Raw genomic sequence first — 15,290 nt, forward strand, 5'->3', positions numbered from 1 at the left:
GAGAAGGACCATCTGCCGTAAAAACCAAGGCTGAGGCAGGGCACCTTCGCTCCCTCTCCAAAAGCCATAAAACACGGCCGGTGAGCGACATTAGAGGTTATGGGAGAGCACGAGGCTCTCTGCAGCTGAAAGGGAGCCGAACTCCTTGACTTTGAAGGGTGGAGATGCTCCGAGGTCTGGAGGGGGTGTGAGCTCTAGTGCCGTACTGTGGTGGGTGGCTCTGGGGACATGGGGACTCTTGCTCGGTGGGACCACGGTGCCTTCCTTGCCTGTTGCAAACACCCTGGACTTCCCCGGGGACGGCTGGTGTGGGGCATGGCGAGAGGGTGATGAAGTCCCAGCATGGGAGCTGGATGCAACCGTCATCTCAGCAAAGCTGTGAGCCTTTGGGGAGCTGGGGCTGTGCCAGCGTCTGCAACTGTTCCTCCCCTGCTGTCCTTCTGCTCCTCCTTTTCACCTTGTGGCATCGTTGCTCCTCGTTTTAGCCTGGTCCAGCACAAAACCAGCTCAGGACCTCTGTCATTTCAGACACAGGAGTGGAGGACAATTTTTTCCCTCTTTCTCTTCACAGCCACTGTTTTCTGGCCTCTTTTCAGTTGGGTCATAGCTTTCCTGAAGTGCAGAGCCCAAAACTGAGCCTCCAGGCACCCCAAGGAGCAGAAGGACAGCCCCATCTTCTTCCATCCCCAAAAGGATGGGTCGCTTTTGGATTTATGGTCTCCTCTTGCCATCCATCCTATCGGTCCTGTGTGTTCGTCTCGTCTCTAGCAACATCCACGTGTCCTTGGTGGATGGCCCTGGATCAGTTTTCCACCCCTTTTACCAGTCTGCAGTCTCAGTCCTGACATCTCGGCATTGACCACCAGGTTGATGCTCTTCATTCCCAGTTAATAATGGTCACACTGGATCCTGCAGCCCCTCAGACATGTGCTCCCCTTCGAGCTCCTGTTGGACTTGGATTGGTTTTGGGTCCTCCTACACCATCTCCCCCAGACCATAACTCTGCATTTGAAGCAGCATCAAAGTCTTCTTGCTGTTAAAGGCAAGGAGATCTGCATCACCCCAATGCCGGGAGTCCATCGCCATGTCGCAGGACAAGATTAGGTTGGGCCGATGTGATTTATTCCTACAATTAATACAGACCATTACTTATCACCTCATTATCTTCTGGAGGCTTCCAAAGAGAACTGATTACTTGTGCCGTGTCTTCAGTAACCAGTGTAAAGCCACCTGCTCTGCAGTATTGCTTCTCTTTTCCTCTCTTTGATGATGGCCCATGGTATTTTTGTTTTTGCAGCCTGGGGATGTGGAAGCATAGCTCTGGTTCAGAGCTGAAGCCCTTTGGGCTTCCCAGCTCCTCTCCCAGTGCGTCCCATCCTCGTTTCTTTGCTACTGGTGCTGCTCCCGTTGGCCGATTGCAGATGGCTTTTTAGCGAAGGCTGGAACAAAAAGGCACTAAATGATTTGGCCAGCTCCTTCTTGCAGTAAGAATATCGTTCCTTCCTCCTCTATCCCTCCTCATTTTCCATTGCTGCAAAACAAGGCTGAAGGCTCTCCTCGTCCTCCTGCCCACATCGCCCTGTGGTCTTGGGCTGTGTAATGGTCCATCTATTTTTTCTTGCATTTTACTTGGGGTTTGTGGACAGCTTGAAAACCACAGCTTTGGGTGTAAGGCATGCCATGGTTCCAGAGTTTCCTTGCCTACACTTCCACAAAAGAGGAGGGCTGAGAGCAGTGGGGCATGAGACCGTGGACGGTGCAGAAACACTTCTGGTGCTCGCCGGCCTTAAACTGGCAATTAACAGTGTTAAAACCATGACCCTTTGTCTCCCCCGTCACACGGTCATGGGTAAAGGGGAATATCTGAAGACATAATAGATGATTAAAAAAAAAAAAATAAAATTCATTTTCTGGCCTCTGCGCCTCTCCCGGGCACATTTTCAAGTCTTACTCCACAAGCGCAAAGGCTGAATTGCTTTTGTAGAGGGATGCTCTTGCCCAGCCTTGTGCTGCCCCAGGTGTCAGTGTTGGGGAAGAGCTGATGTGCCGGTTGCAATATTGTCGTGAGATGTGTCGGGATGGAGGGGGAAGGAGCAGAGTGGAGCTCGCCACATGCAGCGGCTCTCTGCCTCCTCTGCCCTCTTAGAGGGGGCATTTCCACTTCTTCTGGCTCCCTTTTGTTGGTTTTTTTTGCTGTTCCTTATAGTCCCTTTCAAGTGATGGTTTTCTGCCCTGGCCACATGCTTTGGGGCAGTGTGAGAGCAGCCCTCTTGCTGCTAAGAAATCCTATAATCTGTAAACTGCAGCGTTTCAACCCGGCTCTTAACCTTTGCTCAGCAAACGCCAGCAGCAGCTGAGCACAGCCTCCCTTTAAGATTCATGCCTGTGAGACTGGAATTGCTCATTTCTCTGTGGAAGGATCCTTGGAAAAATGCTGGAAAATGAGGAGTATTTTCTTTTGACAGCTTCCATATGAAGCTGTTGGAAATGGCACTTCTTTCACTTTCAGAAATCCTCCCACCTGTATTTGCAAGGGATTTGGCACTGAAGTGTGAGGTCCTGTTTCAGGTTTTGCTTCGTCCCAGACGATTTCTCTCCCTCACTTGCACCCTTTTGGGATTGCAAAAGGTTTTGTAAAAATCCGCTTTTAGCCCAACGTGGGACAGTCCCCAGGATGCAGGAGAATGGGAGAAAAAGTCCCAGATTTTGTGTCTGGGATGGTGCAAAGATGCGATGGGCGCTGGGGCTGGGGGCCAGGCTGGGACTCCCTGGTCCCGTGGCCAAGCTGTTTCCCCATGACCCAGCAGAAACTGCCTTCCCCCGTCCTGTTTGCTCAGCACAAGCAGATAAGAAGTGGGAAATGAAAGGCAGGCCAGGACGGGCAGACAAAACAAGGCGAGGATGGCATGTCCCCGCAGGCTGTGGCTGGCCATGGCTATTGCTGCAGGCACGAGGTCATCCTGGGGATCGGTGGTCACCAGCAGAGACCCACCACCAGCTGGGTGCTTCACACCACCTCCTTTTCTTGCTCCACAGCTCCCGTGTCCATATGTCCCAGCTGGTAGCACCCAGATCCCGTATGCCATTTGGTTAGAGGATGGTGAGGGTCATTTTGGTAGCGCAGCCACCATCCATCCCGCAGGGTCCCAGGCCACCACGCTTCTGCTAATTGATTCATTGGCATCCAGACAGCCAGGTGGAATTGGACCTGCTGAGCTAATTGGTGCATATTTTAAGATGGTATCAAAGATTTTGCATTTAAACATTGTGGACTTGCAAATGCAGCTGCGGGTGGGCAGGTCTGCTGGGGCTGGTCACGGTCATCATGGTATGAATTGGGTTGCAGCGACTTCGGACCTCCTGGGCACGGGACCTCGAGTCATCAGGGTGGTTTTTCACCCCAAATAAATGAAACCCTGCAGTGCTGGGTTGTGATGGCCAGCTCTCCTCACTGTTTTGTAGCCCCTGGGTTGAGAACAAGGGTGCAGATTAGTGGGTGTCAGGGAGCGGGTGTTTGGGTGCCCACAGCCAGGCTTGGCTTCGCTGCGTACCCAGGACACAACAGATGCAGGGAGCAAACGCTACACCAGCCCAGCAGGGAAAAAAAAAACCCCACCCATGGAAAAGCCACAAGATGCAGGAGGGTAGAGATGGCCCCTCCAGCTCGTCAGGGCTCGAGTACAAAGGCAACGGGTCAGCAGAGCCCGTGTTGTGTTTAACCACTCTATTTATACCGCGATATCCGAAGGAGAGAGGACCTTTTCCCCAAATGTCTGCAGAGCACCGTGCATGCTAGTAATGCTCTATAAATACATTAGCAATAAATAATGAATAACCTGGATGGGCATTAAAGTGTAAACAGGAGGTGAAGGGCTCTCTCCCATTACCAGTCCCCCGAGACACCGGAGCAACCCTCTCTCCAACTCTGGCTTGATGCAATTCCAACTGCCGAGTCACAGCAGCGACAATATCATAGATCAGTGGCTCCATAGTTAAGAAAAACAAGCCAAAAATAGTCCGGAGGGCACAGTCTTCCTCCTGATGGCATGCTCGATTTGCTTGCATCAGCGTTTTTGCCTGCGGTGCTCCTCTGCCTGCGTGGGCTGACACTCCCAAGGAGTCAGAGTCCTCTCCATGGCACTCTCCATCCTCGGAAAGCTTGGGAGCCCCCTGATTTGGGAGGTTTTATCCCCCTCAGATGTAGGAGAAGTGGGGAGCTGTGCCAGCTGGATGTGGTCCCCAAAAGTCCCTGCTCTGTGACCCAGGGTGGCCCCATCCCCTGGATGGGGGGGGACTTGTCCCCATTGCGATGGGGTCAAACAGGATCATTCCCGCAGGTGGTCCCAAGAGACAGCACGGACACTCACCTGAGGTGCAGGGAGAAAAAAAAGTCCCCATAAAATTTAATGTGCATTTTATCTACTAGATCTCTCCCACCCATCACCAAGACCGGGGCCAGTCTGTATCGGTGAGAGTGCATATGTTTAATAAAGCAGCATAAGCCATTAACATACATACAAAAAGGATAATAAATAGGATTGCTGGGCTGCAGCAGAGAGCCACCTCCATCCATCACTGATTCCCCTTCTCCTGGTGTGGCTACGGTGGACGATAACAGCGATGTTGTTTAATTATCTTCCCGACACTTTCTGGCTGCTGCGGGATGGGTAATTAGGCGAAGGGCTCCAAAGCGCTCGCTTGTAGTATCGTCTCTGTCCTCGCTGCAGAACTGCCCCCACCCCCAGCGCCCTTCAGGCCTGTTTATCTTTTTGTGTTGCTTAGGAGAACTATTATTTTAGGCTTTTCAGGGTGTCAAATCCATTTCTAGAGTTTAACAAGCAGGTTGGAAACCACGTTAATGACGTGGTCTGCTGGGGAGGGTGAGCAGGATGGCGCTCACGGAGGAGCGGGGAGAGCCGACCTTCCGCTGCCCCGTGCCGCTCGGGGCTGAGCTTCGTACCCAGGCGACGGCTGATGCGAAGCTGCTTGTAGCATCCCAAATTATCAAGTCAAGTGGAAGCCGAGGGAGTGATGCAATTAGAAAGCAAGCAGCTGACGGGCTGCCGTGCGCTCCCTCCGCAGCTCCGATGTGTGCTTCCCCTTGATATTTTTCATCGCCAGCCAGCTGAGCTCTTGCTACTATACCAAGAAAATAAAAAGCTATAAATTTTCCTGAGCTTGGGACTTGGGGGGGGACACGGGGACGGGATGACGATTACTCATATCAGAGCTGACAATTAATAATGGAGACATGACAAATTACACACTCACCTGCAATAGCGCATGGCACCTTGAGAATATTTAATGAAAGCTCAGTGCTGCGGCTCCCAGCACCCTCAGCATGGAGCTTTGAAGTCCTGGTTTCGATGCCGGACGGCAGAGCTGAACTCAAAGCTCCTCCCATGGGCATGGTGAGGGCAGGACTGAGGGACAGGCATCCTTGGGGACAGGGCCATCACCTGGGGACGTTGCTGTGGGGAAACGCGCTTAGAACAACCTGTTCCTGGGGGTCTTCCCCCTCTATCCTTGCAGGATGGGGGATGGCGTGGAGGAGGCTGATCCTGGCCACCACGGGGCTGTGGTGATGATGATGATGGTGATGGCTCTCCCTGCTTGGGGTCATGGAAATTAGCCCTCGGAGCTGTGAGCGCAGATGGGCTGGAGGCTGTTGTGAATCCTTTTCCTTCCTGCTATGGGAAATTAAAAAATAACCATGGAGGATAAGAAGGGGAGTGGGGGGCACAGGAGAGTCCTGCGGCTTCCCTCTCCCCTTTCTCTGCCTGTTCTGCATCTGCTGGGTCATGGGGCCAGGGTTTAGCATAAGCCAGCATAGTCCTGGCCAGGCTTCCCTCGGTGGTAGCCACCCAAATTTGCTTTCCCTGGAGTGCTACAGACCTGCAAAAATGTTTCCCTATCTGCCCCATGCCGTGTCCCACAGCATGGATGCAGATGTTGGGTCCTGCCTGTGTCTGTTCTGGGGGGAGGCTCTAGGGGCTTCTCCAACCCAGCAAACTGGTGGCCAGTCCTAAACTGGGGTGCAATGAACTGGGGACATCTCTGCACCCTGCCTCCTCAGGGTATTTCTGTCTTCCAGCTGCTGAAATACTGTGGTAGGGCCTGGTTTTGCATTATGCATGTGGCATAAGTGGTCTCCTGAGTCTAAAGGGAAAAAAAAAAGGCAGCTGCCATGGTCATGCCGAGTGTCCCTCTTGCAGAAGGTGATCAGGGGTCACCGTCACCAGTGACAGCCCTGCTCTGGATGGGGACCGGGCAAACGTGCCTTTCTCGGAGACAAGGAGAACCTAATGTAAGACCCCTGCAAAGGAGAGCACGAGGCCTAAGTGTCTCAGAGACCCTAAAGGATAGCTCAGACTTTGTTCCTCATCTCCCACGGGCAACAGGATTTTCATGGTATTCGGGGCTACCTTGGAGTTGGGAGGGATGATGATTGTGTAGCATCCAGCAGCTCACCTGCGATGAACCTGGGCTCAGCGGATGAGGTTTATGGCGAATTCTTCCTAAGGGAGATTTGATGATGATTTCTGAGCAAGGAGTGACAACAGAGCTAATTGCAATGTTTAAAAACTCCTGCCTACTGCCTGCAGAAGGGATGCTCGGGGGAAAAGCGGAGGCCAGCAATCAGCAGGATTATAAATAATTTGCCGTGGGGACCTTCCACCTTCCCTTCTGTGGCACGGTCATAAATAGTTTGCTTTGGGAAGCACCGGTGCATTAGTGAGAGCTGTAAAACATCAAGGGCTTTGGCTTGGCGCTGCTGACTGAAACCCCAGCAAAAACCCGGGGAGAAAAATGAATCCCATTTTCTTTTATGAACCACAGTGATCTGCCGGCTAAAAAGGGATTTTAGGAGACTCACAAACTAAAGCCCAGCAAGGACAGACCTGCCCCGGAGTTTCACCCAGGGGATAAGTTGTTTGAATGAAGGTGATGCAAAATGTGTCCCAGCAGAGCAAACCATGAAGCCACCCCAGGTGTTGTCCCACATTGCAAGATGGCACAGGGAGACACCCACTGGTCATGCTGTCACCTTGGACACTCTGTCCTTGGCGGCACCGTGAGGAAGAGGAGGGGTTCAGAAGGGCAACAGGATGGTCTTGTGGATGCTATTGAGGAGCTCCTCCCCAGGGAGCAATTTGGGACAAAATTGCAACGTGCAAGTGGAAAAGTGGAGGTGTTGGACTTGCGTGGTCGTGGGCAGGACTCAGCCCAGCAATGCCAACTCTTTTAGGGGGATAAATGCTGCCCCAAAAGGGTGGCTGGGGGCCTGGGTTGGTCACCAAGTGGTTGCAGCAGAGCTCTGGGTGGGTGTGGGATGGAGAAGCTGCCCCGCCACCCCGCATGGGCAGGTCTCGTGGCGTTGTGCTTGGAGCAGCCAACACCAGCCAGAGGTGTGGTGAGCTCGGACCTTTTTGCCTTCAGTCTGCAAGATGTCAGTGGCAGGACTGGGGCTGTGCACTATCCATGCTTGGAGAACTTTCCATCCCCATCCATGGTGATGTCTCCAAGCCTCCTCCAAGTCTTTTCCTGACCTTTCCACACCATCCCTGGCCAACGTCTTTGTCCTTCAGCCCAAATTGCACCAAGAGATCCCATTTATGAGGTCTTGAGGAGAGCGTGGTGGCAGCCAGTGGGCTGGAGAGCCCTGGCTGGTCTCCTGCGCCCTTGATAGCTGTCACCCTTGTCCACGTATAGCAAAAACCGGTGGGGTAGGAGGTGTTGTTGGACAGAGGGCTCCCAGCTGGGTGGGGAAGGCGCTTGCAGCAAGGCATTGCTGTTGAAAGCAGCGGCGTGACTCAGCAGAGCAGGCAACCTGATATTTCCCGCAGGAGCATCTCTAGCACCATGAATCAAAGTCACGAACAACCCACAAGGCAACCGCCCTCCAAAGCTTCCTGAGCCTGGGCTGGGGCAGAGCTCTGGCTTTTCACCCTCTGCTGCTCCTCATGCCTTGCACCCAAGCAGGGTGGGCTTTCCTATGCCACCGGAGAGACCTGTGCCACCGTGGGCAGGGCAGCAGAAGTGGTACCTGAGCAAAATGCTGCAGCCAGAACATTTTGCAGGAGAAAATGCAGACAAGGGAGGTGATAACATCTGGTAAATGATCCTTCTGTTATTGCTGTTTTATTGTTGTTTAATGGTTGGCGTATAAAACCCTAACAAGCTTCATCAAGGTTGCGATGAAACCTTCTGAGAATCAAAGCAAGGGCTGCTCTGAAACTGGTGCGTGGGAGGGGGAGCATGGAGAGCCCCCAGCTTTTGACTTCTCAAAGACATTTTCTGAGTCACGTCCCTGAGGACCTCTCTGCTGATGATGTGGGACCTGAGGGAGATGTCATCTCCACAGGGTCCCTACACCAGGGAGGGCAGATAGATACCTTTCAGCAGCCCCCCAAAAGCTTTTACGCTGGGCAAAAAAAACCCCAACCAAAACCAAACCCTGCTACATGGAGAAGATTTTAGGGATGAGAAAGTGGGATGTGATCACGTCCAGGGTTATTATTAACGTCAGAGCTGCCAGAATTGCTTGACTCTGGTGATGCACCAAGGGCGTGGGACCAGGTGGGCTGGGAGCAGAGCCAGCTCCAGTTGCCAGTATCCATCCTCACCTGGAGGCTGATGCACATGGGGAATGGGAGCAGGGAAGGCCACCTCCCTGTGCTGGCTGTTGGGGACACATGGCTGTCCCTGGTGTCTCCTTCTTGGCAGGGGGAATTATTTAGTCTTTGGCAGCCCTGCTCCTCTCCCAGCCACAATCGCCTCTCCAGGATGAAAGATGCTCCTTGGCATCTTCTCCTTGGGCTGCTGTGAAACAGCTTGGGAAGTGTGAAACAGCTATTTCTGCAAGAGGACTCTGTCCCTCCCTCTTTGCCCAGGGTTGTCCCATCCATCTACACTCCAAGGGTCTTTGTCCAGGTACCGTCAGGGTGTAGGATCCTGCTCAAAGCAACCATCTCCATCGTCTCTGTTGAGGAAGCATCTCCCTCCTCTCAAGCACGGACCATGCTAGTCCTTGACGTTTTTCCAGAGCAACCCACCCACGCCTCACCATGGTCACCACTATCCCCAGGGCTGGAAGGAGCCACTTGCCCCTGAAGACCCCAGGACACGGTCCCTGGAAGCAGCTCCCTGCAGAGAGCTGGTGGGTTGTTTAGCACTGGCAGAAGTGATGGTCCAGCCATGGTGGTTCTTGTTTGCTGGTCTGAAGCCTGCAAAAGATTAGGAGAAAACAGATGGCTTCTAATTGGCAGCGCCAGCTTACTTCCTGCTCTCCAGATAAACCATTAAATTAAGGCTTAAATCAAACTTCATACAAGTTAAGAGGCTGCTTGTAATTATTTCGAAATCTAGACAGACTTAAAGGCCTGGATTAAGGCTCTGTTTACTGTAAACGATGAAAAATGCCTGCTGTTTCCTGTAAGGCTGAGCAGCAAAGGGCTGAAGTGCTGGAGATGGGACTAGCAAACTCCTCAGCTCCGATGCCCATGGTTTTGGGGGAAGAGCAAGAGGTCATGGACTTTGGCCATGCTTTTACATAGTAGCAGACCTGTGGGGCCACCTGCAATGGGGCTATTGAGGACAATGCAGCTCACTATGGGACATGCCAACACAAGCAGGAGACTCTGGAGACCCATGGGGAGCGAGAGCTTGGTGGCAGCCAGGGAGCGGTCCAGGGCTGATCGGAGACATGGGATATTTTTAACTGAAGCTGACTTCAATCATATGCAGCTCAATTAAGATAAACAAAAATAAATGAGCTACCCATCAGCTGGGGCTGCTTAAAGGGAGTGATGCCTCTGGAGCGCCTGTGAGCATCCCCCGCCGGAGCAGCACGTGTTTATGGCTGGTCCAAGGATGCACAAATGCATAAACCCATGTGTTTGGGAAAGACCTGTGTCCCTGTGCCAAAGCAGGGGCATTCCCACCAGTCCATTTCCACATTTCCAGGGTGCATGAAGGACCCTTCCTGGCCTGACTCCAGGTGCATTTACATTTCAGAAAAGCCAGGGGACATAAGCACATACCCTAAAGGATTTTCCCAGGTGCTGTGCTTGAAACTTCAGACTTCGCTGGATCAGACCTTCAGTTCCTGACCTGTATGCGTTTGAGGTGTACACAGCATTTGGAGCTATTCGGTTGTCAGTCATGAGTGTGACTCCTTTTTGCCTTCTAGGCAACAAGTAACAACATCTCACTGAAGAACACCAATCCCCCCCCAAAAGTCTCCAGGAGGTGAGATTTTTGTTGTTTGTCCTAGAAGAAACCAACATGCCTGCAACTCTGGCCAAGCGATGTCTGAAACTTCTCCCTTTCTCAGTCCATCCAAGCAAGGAAAATGCCCTCAATTCCACCCTAAAACCACTGAGGAGCTGCTATCTTTTCCTAAGATTTTGTTTGGGTGCCAACATTTAACCTCTGCAGGAGCTTTCTCAGCTTGTTACCACTACGAGCAAAACACAAACCTCCAGAAACCTGGAAAGAGGGGAAATATCTGGAGAATGTTGAGACTCATGATAAGGACCCATCCTTGAGGTATTAAGGCAACCAACTCACCCCGAGTCAGGGTGATTCAGCTTTTTAAGAACTGGGCCCAAAACCCTTGTCTAGGGTCACACTGGGAGTCTGTGGCCCAGGCTCGTATCCAGTGTCAAGGTCTTATGTGCTGGTAAAGCACGGCAGGCGTTGAGCACAGCAAGTTATCGGAAATAAATACTACCCCTTCCCTACTTTAAGTTTTGCAGCTCGTGGTTAAATGCCAAGATTAATTAGAGGGTTCTGCAAATGTAAAAGATTTATTTGGGGGGGGGGGGGGGAAGTGGTTTACTTGAGTATGGCATGAAATTTTAAGCTTGATTGCTACGTGCTTGGCTAGGTCTGTTATCCAACAGCATTTAAAAAGCTATAGATGCTTTGATTTGTGCACCACAGCCCCCTCCTCCCGACGGCTGTGCAGGATTAGCCACCTATCCTGCCACATGCTTTACTCTCTTGTAATGCCCATTAATAAAGTTTTCTTTAATCCCAGATGCTTCACAAGCAGAGGGAAGATGCAAGGGGTAGAGAAGTGGAGCCAGAGCCTCGTGTGTGGCTGAGGTCAGCGCAGCATCCCGGGGCTGCTTTTCCTTTCCCCCTAATTGGGTTTAGGGGATAGCTAAATCTCATCTGAATCCATAATGCCGCATGGCAGGGGAAGGAGAGACATTGGGGAGGGCTGTGATCCTGCACCACCCCCGGAGAGTTTTCCCATGGGAGGTGGGACCACAGGCAAAGGCCACCCAACCCTGCGGCATCTGGCATCCCCCCCCCCCCCCGCTCTCCTCGGCTGCTCCGTCCTTCCTCCCCTTTTGCTCCCTCGTGAACTTTCCTCCCAGGGCAGCTTTGCCGAGCCTTGTTTATTTGGCATCCCTGGCTGACAGCTTGCTGCAGCGCTAATCACTGCTCCAAAATGGCAATTAGATTTGTTGTTCATGTGCATAGTACAAGCAGCCAGATTTACCGTCCTCTGCAGCTTCGCATGCAGGCACTGCTGCTCTATTCAATCTTCATTAGCAGCGCCGTATGCCACACAGGGTGGGGAAAAAGGTGCAATTACAACAGAATTTAAAGGTGCTTTCCCAGGAAAAGTAAGACCCCCTGGGTTTTCTTGCAAAGGATCATCCTGGGCTCCCCTCCTCTGCAGTATCCATCAGCCCAGGAGGAGGTGAAAAGCTCAGATGGGAATCACAGGAATGTTGGTCCAGGCCCCAAGAGCGGATTTAGTATTTACTGAATCACATAGTGAAAATAAGAATAATATAAGTGATGCTAAGGTGTCACCTTGGTGCCTATCCGTGACATGATGGCAGGAGCAGGAGCTTCTGTGCCACTACCTGAGAGGTTGGACCCCATCGGACCCCATCTAGCAGGGAGGGAAAAATTTGGACTCTGTGTCCAGAGAGGTCCCAGCTGTCTCCAGCAGTGAAAGGACACGCTGCTGCATTTCCCTGGCTCAGGGGACCATGCACTGCCGACTGCAGTCCTGCCTCTGCACAGCCACACCTTGCTGAGGCTGGAGCAGGGGATCTTGCTCTCAGCATGGATTTGGCATCCTCTACCCAGGGATGCAGGGACTCATTGCAGCTCAGCACAGTGCTCTGGGTCTGGCCAAGTGACTCACGGTGATTCGAGTGCTGCAACGAGGTTTTGCAGCAATGGTGGCTGCTGCAGGGGCGATGCAAGGCTGCAGGGAGGATAGAGAGCTGCAGGAACAAGGTTGGGCTTCTTCTGATTTACCACGGACTGATCCTAGGGAAGGACGAGGACAGGGTGTTCTCATGATGCGTGCTCTCTCCTCGGTCTTTGCTTGTGCTTTGCTTTGAGTAGCTGGGGTTGGTTTTGGGGCTCTGTGGGGAGCCTTGTTGGGGGACTCCTTTTCATCCATCTGTGCTCATCCTGGGGCTTTGAGACCCCGCTTTGAACGGGGTAAATGGGATCATCACCCAGATCAGTTCCAGCGATGGGGCTCAGAAACCAGAAGTCAGGATGTTTGCTGGACCTCAGGATCTCCATGAAGTATGACTTGCTCTTGACCAGAGGAGCTTTTGCCATGGTGCAAGCTGAGCTGTCGGGAAAGTTTGCTCTGTGATGGTCCTAATCTGAGGGCTCAGCTGAGTGTCTTGGGGCTGAGGGGATCAGGGCTGGACTTGGAGTGCAATTGCAGGTAGAAGCTTCTAAAAAGAGAGACTTTTTTCCCCAGAGTGTTACTTTTTTCCAAGCTGCTGCTGGGTCCTTCCTATCAATGCTTTTCCTGTGGGATCTTAAATCAAGGAGCTGCTTGTTTTTAACGGGGTCTTGACGAGTTTGCAGATTGACTGCACATGCAGCACATGCCCAGGACACCAGTGTCCTCACTGCCGTACCTCCAAACACTGAGAAGTCCTCCCCAGATCCTGCCACACTGGCATGGAAAACTGATTGCCAAAAGAGATTCTTGCCCGCTGTATGGTTTTAGGCTTTCTCTTGAATGTGAGTTTCATTTTTCAAGTTTCCCCCCATATTGTGCAGACTGAAGGGAGAGAAAGAGTATGAACCCCTTGATGGCCATCCCTCTGGAAAGAGAGGCTGGGAGGAGAAAAGAAAGCATCTATCATGGCACTTGGGATGAAAAGGGAATTGGCAATGTTGGATGTGGAGAAAATGGAAATACTGGTAGTGCTCACCTGGGAGAGAGGATCTGGGATGTGGGCATTGCCTGTGGAGTGGGAAGGGAGATGGGCTTATGTCCTAAAGGCCATGTCTCCTTCAGGGGCTGGCACCCTGGCACAGAACAGCAGCTTACTTTGGCCATAAGGAATTGCTCTACAGACCCATGCCACCCCTCGAGCCCCCATTTCCAGTCTCTCCAGCCACCACTGATCTTAGCTCAGGCTGAGCTGAAAATAAAAAAAAAAGAAGGTTTTAATGGAAGCCACTCTAAAATCTCATGAATAACCCATACAGGGATTGTATTAACCTCTCAGCATGAACTATGACTATTGCTAATTAAACCTTTTTTTAGAGCAAATGGCTCCCAACAGGGCAAGTGCCACACCATGTGCCCTGCCTCCTCTGAGATGGTGTCTGAGCATCCTAGAGCTTTGGCAAGCCAGCTGAGCATCCTTCGACGGAGGCGGGAGGGAGAGGTGTTGCAAGCCCCATGCAGCAATCTGTTATCAGCGGTCACGGCACCTCCAAGGAGAGCGACTGACCGAGTGCTACGATGCTGTGGTCCTCCCTGCTAACCCCAGCCCATGCTGACTTCCCCCAAAATCAATTTATGGTGAAAGAAAGGTTGTGGAGAGGAGCTCCATCCCACATCTCCTCTAGCCATGGGCTGCTCCTCCCTGGGATGTGTTGGGCATGGTGAGCAGAGGGCAGGACGTGAGCTGCCATGCACCAAGGAGCCTGGGGATGAAAGCAGGCAGGGTGTAGTGAGAGGGTGACAAAAGCACGAGGAGACAGCAAGGGGACACTGGACACGGTCCTGGGCAACCTCCTCTATGTGGCCCTGCTTGAGCAGGGGGGGGTTGGACACCCAGAGGTCCCTGCCAACCTCATCTAGTTTGTGACTCTGTGATGCTGGGATCATTGAGGGATGCTCCAGCTCCTGACAATCACCATCCCAAGAACTGAATGTCTCTGAAGGGCTTTTAAGCAGAGGGTGTCCCCCGGAGCTGAGCAAATTCTTCACCCAGAGCCAGGACTTTGCATATATTATGGCAAGTAGGAGTTTGTATATATTATAGCAGAGTCTCCTGGCTATAAGACAGACACAGTTGCCCTTGCAGAGGGCAGGTTACAAAGAGGGGTGGCTTTGCTGCCAGCTGGGCTGCGCTGGGACCGACATCATGGTGGTACATCTGGTGGGCCAGGCTCTGCTGCTGCCCTTGTTTGAAGATGGGGGTGATTCACTCCATGTGGTTGCGGTTCCCTGGGGTTACCTTACCCCAACGGACCCTTGTTTCATTTCTGAGGTTTCCCAGACCTACAGAGGAGTGGGGCAGGCTGATCGGGGCTTGGATGTGATGTGGAGGAGGTGATGGTTGGACTCGATGATCTTGAAGGGCTTTTCCAACCTAAATGATTCTATGATTCTATGCTCCCAGGCATCACCAGGCTCAGGACCCAGTGGAACCATCGAAGTGTCCTTGGGAGGCAGCCGCCCTCCTCCCCACCTCTCCCCGCATTGAGGTGCAACACTGCAGGCACCAAGGCCTCGCTAAGGTGGCTGGATTAACGATCCTTGGTGTTTCCCTTCTGCTGGGGGCTGTGGAGAGGAGAGTGTGTTAAAATCAAATTTTGATTTATTGCTGGGCTGAAGAAGGGGAGAGCCAGGAAAGCCCCGGTGATGATGAAAACAGAGCTGAGGCACCGCTAGCTGCAGGTGTTTAGGAGGATGCTGGTTGTCAGTTTAGCCTATTATATCTATGTACTAATTAGCCACACTATTTTATAACAGGATCTTTCCACTTGAACCATTCCCTTTCCATATCCCGAAGTTTCCCTTTTTCCTGTCTCTCCTATTTATTATTTCTTCTCTCCCTTGTGTTGATCTCCAGGCCTTATCTGCAAACTGAGGGAGCTCAAGATGGTCCCTTAAAAGGAACTTTGCCTAAACCAGTAAGTTTTCAATACCACAAGCAAACAAAGACCACAGAAAATCTACGTAATTCAGCGGTATGAAATATTTGCATTTGATCCTTGTCTGGAAACTGCAGGAAAGTGATGAGTAAATGTAAGAAGAAAGAAAAGAT

Source organism: Accipiter gentilis, chromosome 19 (genome assembly GCF_929443795.1).
Source record: "Accipiter gentilis chromosome 19, bAccGen1.1, whole genome shotgun sequence".
In the NCBI taxonomy this organism is placed as follows: domain Eukaryota; kingdom Metazoa; phylum Chordata; class Aves; order Accipitriformes; family Accipitridae; genus Astur; species Astur gentilis.